The sequence below is a fragment of the Artemia franciscana genome, chromosome 15 (assembly GCF_032884065.1).
Source record: "Artemia franciscana chromosome 15, ASM3288406v1, whole genome shotgun sequence".
NCBI lineage: Eukaryota > Metazoa > Arthropoda > Branchiopoda > Anostraca > Artemiidae > Artemia > Artemia franciscana.
In genome coordinates this window covers 42,849,500-42,858,874 of record NC_088877.1, presented here as the reverse complement: position 1 = coordinate 42,858,874, position 9,375 = coordinate 42,849,500, and the positions used below count along the sequence as shown (strand labels likewise).

Sequence of the window (9,375 nt, the reverse complement as noted above, 5' to 3'; positions counted from 1 at the left end):
GATTGTCGTCCTCCTTGCAGACATAATTTTTGAAAACTTCAACTACGATGAATAAAATTTCCATCTCCTAATTTTTATTGGAGGTGTTAAGGGGAATGAAGAGTTTGAGGGGGGGGGGGGGCTGCTCTCAAATCACTTTGACTCTTGAAAAGGCACTGTAACTTTCAATTTCAAATAAAATAAGCCCTATCTGAAGTTCATACGACCCTCTTAGAGCATTATATGCCCACTTGGCATAACTTACAACCCTATCCCAAGGGCACCGGGGATTTTTTCCCCTTGATGCATTATCATAGGTTCTTTGAACTATTTTTATAAATTCGATATCTCATAATCTTTATCAGATGCGTTTGGTGAAAATAGGGATTCTCGAGGGGGGGAGGGGGCTAAATGCTGTCCATCAATTTAGGAGCTTAAAAGGGAGCTAAAATCTCCAATTTCCAACCAAATGAGCCTTTTCTACAGTTAACCAATCATCCCTTCCATAAGAACCTTAAATGCCCCACGGCATAACTTCCTCGCCCCTAAACTCTTGAGGTTTGTATCAACCCGAAAAGCATTGTTATATGATCTTTGGACTATTTACAATGAAGTGACTGTCTCAAACTTTTTATTTGATTTATTTCGGGAAAAGAAGAATTTGGGGGGGGGGGGGGGTAACTGCCTTCTCATTAAAAAGAGCACTAGAAATTCAGATTACCAGTCCAATGAATCCCCTCTGAAGTATATACAACCACCCTTTCTAGAGAAAACCTATATGCCTCTGGGACATAACTTACAACCGTTGCCCTAAGAGCTTTGAGGGGGGGGGGGCGTCTTCCTAAAAGACATAATTTCCGGACTCTTCAGCTACAATGAAAGGTTCATCAAAACACTTCGTAATATGAAAACTTTGTACTTATATTTAGGCTATATTAAAAACTTAGTATCTATTAAAAAATTAGGGTAATAGCTAATTATTCAGAGATATACTGCATCATTAGCTCTCCCAGACAATTTTATTCACGTCCTATTACTGTCACCAATCCAGTTTCTTATTTCATTCACATAACTAACCCAGACTTAATGCCTCAATTGAACTTATTTGAGGGCTTGGTAAATTTAGAATAATCCCAATATCCTCGGTTACGAAGAAGCGCAAGATAGCTCATTTTTCGCTCGATCCTGTTGATTTAAATGACAAGGATAATCCCAAGCCCGATGCTTTTAAATCTGGAACGTGAAAATCACTTTATTAACCGTTCTATGTCAGACAGGCACCAAAACTAGTTCTTTTCACTTACTAACATTATCAGGAACATCCTCTATTAGTCTTCGATTTGGTATTTACAGCCGACATATAAGGAACATTTCTACTATACTTTGATGGTTGTTTTTGATATTAATCATCCAGACTAATCGTTGTTAATCCAGCCTTTTTAAGAATGTGGTCCCTTATTGTTGCTTACATTACATGGAATAAGTGTCCCAATCCGTCCAACTTCATTTTTATTGCTGAAAACTTTACGGGTTATTATCACATTTCAGCACTTCATCAGATGAATATTTGAACTTCGAACTATTCGAACTTCACTATTCGAACTTATTTGAACTTCACTATTCGAACCACACTGGAAGTATCAACTCTATTTACTTACTAACACTTACCCATCTATTCATTACATATTTCAGAGCTGTTATTCATAATCGACACGTTTCTGATGCAAAATGCTTCTTAATTCGATTGGTCCTTTCAATTTGAGTGGAAATATTTTGCATCAATTGTACTTGAATAGGAGTCCCAAGGATTAATCCAAGTTGATTATGTTAGCTGAGAAATGTCAATAGCCATTGTAAGATTTGCAGTTCTTTAACATCATTACAGTAATGGGACTGTCCAATTGGACTTCACTGGTATCATTCGCTCTATTAACTTATTAACCCTACGCACCATCTATAGATTTCATGTTTTAGACTTGTTATTCATAATCGACACAGATGGCTACTGCTATTGTTTTTTGACGTTTCTGATGCAAAATGCTTCTTAGTTCGGTCCTTTCAATTTGAGTAGAAATATTTTACATCAATTGTACTGGAATAGTACAGGATGAATCCCAAGGATGAATCCAAGTTGATTCTGTTAGCTGAGAAATACCATTGTCAGATTTGCAGTTCTTTAATATCATTACAGCAATGGGTCTGAGTGGACTTCACTGGTATCATTCGCTCTAACTTATTAACGCTACACGCCATCTATAGATTTCATGTTTTAGAATTTTTATTCAAATCCTAAATAAATGGGACAGTTCTTCTGTGCCTTGATGGTCGTTTCTAACATTTACAGGTAAGTAATCTGGACTGATCTGTAGAGAACCAGCCATACCAAAAAATGAGTGATGTGACAGATGACTTTTCACTTGTACAATAGAATACAAAATCCCCGAATAGTTCTGTTGTCCTCAGTTCTGTTGTCTGAGAGATGACTAGGATTAGTGCCAAGCTTTTGGGCTTTAATATCTGCGCGGCTATCTGAACTGATCACCTTTTGGACTAAACTGGAATTATCACTTGCTAATACTATCAGAAACCCTCTTTATCGATTTTCGTCTCGTGGTCATTATTCACAACCAAGATAAACGGGATACTTCGACTGTGCAATAAGGGTCGCTCTTGAAACTAGTCTTTTAATCATATAGACTTGTGAGCAAGCCTTTCAAAAATATCAGCAATGTGAGTTATTACTTTGTGATTAAACCATGCTGAAATATGTGTTCCTCAGGGATGCATCCAATTTGATTCTGTTAGCTGAGGACTGGTAACGATCATCATAAGATTTTTAGTGTTTTAAATCTTGAAGCGCACTTGCACGATCTGTTACGTTCGGGACTAAACTATCAGCTCTTATCACCTTTTGACACTATAATCGATGCAGATGGTTTATTTCATATTCTAATTTCATCATTGATATGTGCTGCAAATATTTTGCAGAAAAATATCTTTACTGCACTTGTTAGAATTTAGAGGTGTTAGGTTTGGATATGAGCTTGTAAATGTCGCAATCTTATTTCATCTAACAATTCACTTCTCATTATTCCGGAAAAAATTTCAAAGTTGGTAATTACACATACTTGTATGACTTAAAACATTGAGCTTGGTAAAGCAGCATTGTTAAGCTAATTGTAGTCAACAAAGGGGTTGGAAATATTCGAAGACGTGAAATTCTTCATTAAATCAAATCGAAGGATTGTTCATCTATCCATATTTTTGGCCATAAGGAATCACCGAATTTGTTGTGAGGTAGTAGGTCCCAGAGGCACTGGAAAGAAAATGTTTTAAATTAGAAGTAATCAGTTTTTTACAAAATTGTAACTACTTAAGATATATATTAATTTAACTAACTTAAGGGGAACCCTATTGTAGTATATTGAATATATGCTCTGCGTGGCAAACTGGACTTAAGGTTTGCTTCTAGCAACTGTAAGGTTAGACAACAAGCATGCTTACTGTATATGTAGAAAATGCCTTGCAATTGAAAAGTCAATTCGACCCCTAACCCAAATCCTGTGCGTTATTAATGGCTCATTATCCCCTTTTTTCCCAGAGGAATGTTACAAAAGAATATTTTATTCATTGACAATAAAAAAGATTCTTAGGTTCAAAAAATAAAAAGAAAGTTGGTAAATTTATCTAAGCCGGTAATTTGAGAGAATTGCTTTTCAAACGTTAAACTAGATTAAAAGGCAGTATAGACAAAGAGACACGTTCTTCAGAAGTTCTCTCTCTAAGAAACACCATATCTTTTACCCTTCTTCTCCCCTCTCCCCCCAAAAAACAACAGAAATTACATTGTAGCACATAAATATTTGAAAATGAGAGATCACAAATATATAGCTAGTAATGTTATTTATATTTAAAATGAATTGTGGTAGACTTTTTGAGATAAATATTATTTTACGTTTCTTTGATAATTTTATTTTACTCAAAGGGATACAAGCCGATTAACTGTATTTAAAATAATTATTACTAGATTATTAGGAAGGAAAGGACACTCTAACCTACCCAAAACGCAGTTTTTCCACCAATAAAAACCGCCATCATGATATCTTCTTCATTTTCCACCATAAAAACTGCCTAAAATGTGTTCACCATCAAACACTAAGGTCGTGACACTTTCACACTTCTGAGAAGATTGGAAAAAAGCGTTTGATAAAGATGTTATCAGAATGAGGATTAGCAGGGCAGTGTATGTTCAGTCACATTTGCATTCTCCTGATCTATATTGCCTCCGAATCTACATTGCCTCGATCTACATGAACCTCCCATTGAGTTTAACAAAGGTATTTGGCAATTATCCCAGAATCATGAAAATGACTGGCCTGACCTTTAGCTGTAAGAGTATTACGTTTTCGTGTTAAAGATATGTAACTGTAAAATGTTTACGTATGGAGCTGCTGGATAAGTACATTTTTTACATGGATAAAGGCTCAAAAGAGCTGTGGGATTTGAAACTGAAAACCATCAGATGTAGTTATGAATACAAAAGAAGTGACATCACTTTATTCCCTCACTCATGAAACTCCAGTTACATATCTTGAATTTAACATAAGTTTTACGTAAAAGCACAGAAAAAAAAATGATCAGCTCTTTTTTCCAGTAAAATTTTATGGGTGATGTGTTAGAAAAGTAATATTCTAAGAAGATATAATTGAGTCTTGTTGTCGAATACTGTTCTTTGACATTTTCTAATCTGTTTTTTTTTTAAGAATATTGCTAAAGTAGATGACTGGAGGTATAAAATTTTTTTTATTTAATATTAGAGAAAAAATCAGTCCTTGTCCCTGCTTTGCTTAAAAATGAGTTAAGACATCCTTTGTTGCTCTATACTTTTATTTTAAAATTTTCTTTGTGCGCAAAGTCCCATTCTATGGTCAATCAATCAATAGTTTATATTTATAAACTAAAATATTAATATAAAGCTTCAGGAAACAAACAAAGATCAAATACTCCAGTAGCTTTACTACTGGAAGGCAAAGTAAAAAGAGGAGCCTAAGGACAGTAGGTGAGAAAGAGAGAGGGAGGAATAGTGGAAGAGTGAAAGAGAAAAATTGGTTGTGAGAGAAAAAAGAGGGAGGCAGAGAGAGAAAATAAGAAAGACAAACATTAAGAAACCAGATAAAGAGAGAACGAGGCTGAGAAACAAAAAGAGATACTAAGTGAGAGCAACAGGGTCACAATGCAGAATTAACTTAACACAAAATAAAAGACGAAAGGCTCGTAGAAAAAAGTCCCGAGCGAATTTTAATAAAAAGTACCATTCAAATCAACACTGGCTAGGAGAGAATTCTAAATTAAGACAGAACGTACGGCTTCCAAACTTAAAGCCGTCCAGAGGCATCCAAGAACGCCAATATGTAAGCTGATAGCTAAGAATATAATTAATCTGTTTACAATATCTAAATTAACGCTCATTTCAAACATTGTTTTTTTTGCACTGAATTTTTAAGTTTAAGAGTTAGTCTGCAAACCTTAAAATTTTCAGTACCAACTTTGTAAAAATACTACAGGGGCGTATGTTTCTTTATAACTTGGCCATACGAATTTTTTTCTTTGAGAGTTAAAATTTTGCTGATTTAAAATGTTTGTCTAAATAGTGTCGTCTTTTATGTCAAAAATGCAGTTTATTTTTTTGCACATTATGCTAGAAAAAAAAATACCAGTTATGTCCCTTTAGGAAAGATGTATTTTAGGTTCAAATGTAAGGATGGTTTTAAACCTTTTTTCATGTTATTTGTCATTTTGTTTGTTTGACTCCAAAAATACAAATTTGTCCCGGCCGGGCTTAAGATAGTTTTTTTGCAATTAATATCTTGTCAATCAGGAAGCCCATTCCTTCTAAATTTGCAAATAACACATGTCTATTAAGTTAACGTAAAAGGTGAAACAGGAGAGATTTTGAGATCCCTCAAAGGGGAAATCCAACGTTAGTAATAACTTTTGACTATTAATTTCAATTTTATTTTAAGATTTCTTAGCTTTAGTATAATAAATTACTGGTTTTTTTATTAATTCAATTACCATTCGTTAACAATGATTAGTTTTAGTCAAAACCTTTTTGAGACCAAAATTGGATCCTAAAGCCCACTACTGAGAAAAGTAAATATCGGCCATTTAAATTAACTATATCTATGTGCAGCAATAACAGCAGTTTTGAGCTTTGAAATTCAAATTCCATGAGATAATTTGGATATTTAAGTAATTATTCCGAATAAATAAGAATTACTCCTATTTCTGCTTTGCTCTATCATTTGAAACTAGATTAATTATTCATCCTATTTTTTTTATCGTCCTTTATTGAGATCTCTCCTAAAAAAAACAACTAATATTGTAGTTTTAAACTAAATAAGAAATTTTTCTATCCATTTTTATGATTTCTAAATACAAGCATTTATATAACTGGTAATTTGATTTTACTTAAATATGGATACTTATTGCGGGAAAAAAATATCCGAAAATTTAAAAATGAAATTCTTTGCCATGTTCGACTAAAACAATTTGATTAATTTTAAAAAAGACATTGGATGTAAGATTAAATCAAGAGATTATTTGTTTCGTTTTCTTGCTCATAAGAAAAGGAAAAAAATTAAAGAGTCTTTATTATTCTTGAACATACGTACACGTACACGTAAAGCTATAAACATTTTTTACTCCAATACGTACACTATACTTACATTTAGATAGCATGAGAAGAATAAACAAATGGAAAAAAATATGTGCAGAGTCACTTAACAATCTATAAGATAATATTAGCTTTTCTTTTATTATCTTTCTTTTTTTCTCTTCCTAATATTAGCTATTCTTTTTCTTCTAGTGTTTGTTATGATTACACAAAAAAGCAGGCGAGTAAATATTATTGTTTCCGAGGGCCTGATATCTTAAGGAAGGGGGCATAACTCTAAAAAAGTGCTGAAAACACGTAAACTAAGAGGAAACTAGATCTATGTTGCATGGGCAACGTTAGGTGTTGTGGCAGCGTTTGTTCGGCTTCGCTGAGCAAAGTGTTGCGACAGCGACACTTTGCTTTTGGTTCCTCGTTTCGATTAAACGCTGAAGTTGTTAATATGTAAGGCTCTTAAAATAACAAGTCAACCCTACATGTCTTACCACTGGAACCAAATTGGTCTTACCATCAAATTCACCGAAAACAAATAATAAGTACACCAACTAGCAAAATTTACGAGCCCCTCACTGCCGAAGATGATAATGAGCCAACATCCTACTGTTGCTTAAAAATTCTCTATATGTCTCACAGTTGGTATCGGCCTATTTTTGGTTTCAGTGTGTACCTTACTACTGAAGTTGTCAGCCCCTTTAAACTTTCAAACTGGTACATCTCGTGATGGAATTTTTCTACCAAAAAATGGATGCCATATACTTTGATCAGCTCATCAAGAGCTATCGACTGCCGTTGAAAAAAAAAAATTTAACTGTCTTAGTTCAAAAGTTGACTTTTTTGCCGTAGGCCAAGTTTCCAACGTCATCACTTAAGAAGGAGCAAAGGATAAACTCTAATTTCTTCAGTAATGAGAGAAATCTTAAAGTTTAAGAGGCACATCTGATACCATCTCTCTGCTGCAATCAGAAGTGCGAAAAACCAAATGATAAACTCAGCTGAAATCATGAACAGAAATGTGTAGAAACAATAGATAGCAGTGCTTTCGGACCCGTGGGAAAATGCCTGTTTTTTTATTTCAGTAAATTTTTCTATTAATCACTCAAAGAAGACATATTGGCTGTGGGGCCGGGTCAACTGCCGCATATATTTAACACTTATAGATTTTAGTCCATTTTCAATTTGAAACCGGTGCCTGCCTGCTTGCCTGTTAGAACGGAGCTTTCCACTCGAAAGCAGAACCATGGTTTCATGAAATGAAAACTTGATTGCATAACTTCAGATAGTTCCCTCTGACACAGGCTATAAAACTCTGCTTCACTTCACACACTATAGGCTCTGGCTCAAGGACAAGCAAAAACTATCCTTTTTGGCCCCAGGTAGGAGTTCTACGAAGCTTTCCAAAATGCAGTCATATTCATCAATCCAGCCTAAGTTCCATATTTTCGATAAGAACCGCAGAGGTTAGACCCTTACCACTTTCTAGGAATAGGCTGAAATCAGGTTGCTAGGAAAAAAAAGTACGACCAACACTTAAGTGTTGCTCTCGCAACACAATGAATGCAGTACTAATGGACAAATTTAGCAAATCTAGGTATTTCAGGAGGAAACAAGGGGTAGGGGGATCTCTGAACCGATGTGTCTTGCATGCGCTTTTTTTGTGTAAGTGTTAGCTGCAAAATATTTGTAAAGTCGAAAAATTGTGAAATCCTTCTCTTAACTTCTTGCATTATTTCAATAATTCATAGTTTTTTATTCTTATTCCCTAAAGAATTTCACCCCCCCCCCTCTCCCGGCGTATATTCATGCATTAAAGATAAGTAAATACCTAGGAAAGACATACTCATACTGCATTATTTACCTTCTAGGAGTATGTTGGCCCATGGGGATACAATTGTCATCTTGATTAGAGCAATTTCCACATGCACCACTTTTGAACGTGGGGTAATCAGGGACATGGCACAGCTAAAAATCTCGTGGCGCTATTTATTGATTCTAAGAAATACAGATGAGCTCGCCGATGACTGCAACCAGCTAAAAAAGAAACGCAACATTTAAAATGAGTATAAATATTCCTTTTTCAGTAGTTTTAAACATTAGGTTATCAAAAAGTCGTATGAGACTGTAATCCATTTAAAAGAGTTTTTTTTTTGCCCCGAAAAATAGACCAATCCAATATCCTCACTATCGCTCCTGAAATTTGTATTTGATTTTCAAAAATTATATCCAATAAAGAAAACAAAAATATGAGCGCCGTCATACGTTAAGTCATGTTTGATATTTTCACACTCATGAAATAATTTCCAAAAACAGCTTGCTAAGCTGTTCTCAAAGGGATGATCAGTGGGGCAATACCATCACGTTTGACACTCCCGATATCAAGGCCATATCCAAGGGTTTGGGGGGTTTGACCACCCCCCCTACTGCTCGTCTACCTAAATTTTCGTCTGACTCGTAAAACGTAACAATAATGGATAATAAAAAATTTTTTTAGGCGTTTTTTTGATTTTTTTGTGAAACCCCTCCAAAAAATTCTTGTGCAACCCCCCCCCCCCTAAAAGAAGAGCTAAGAGCTCATATGGCACTTGTGACGAGCGAGAAGGAACTAAGAGCCAAGTGATCATTTGGTATGAGCTCTGACAAAATTCTATGAATCAATAAATTGATTTAAAAAGGAAAAATAAGAGGTTAATGCCGGTCAGGAATTAAAATAAGAGCTCTGAGAC

At 34.8% G+C, this 9,375-nt stretch overlaps 1 long non-coding RNA gene across 1 annotated transcript; it reads right to left on the bottom strand.

Annotated features, from left to right (window-relative positions):
- Positions 1 to 879: 879 nt before the first annotated feature.
- LOC136036506 (uncharacterized) lies at positions 880 to 8,667 on the bottom strand. Its single transcript, XR_010619738.1, has 2 exons — positions 8,511 to 8,667; positions 880 to 3,295 (listed from the first exon to the last, which is right to left on the bottom strand). It is a non-coding gene; the product is annotated as an uncharacterized LOC136036506 (long non-coding RNA).
- Positions 8,668 to 9,375: the final 708 nt, after the last annotated feature.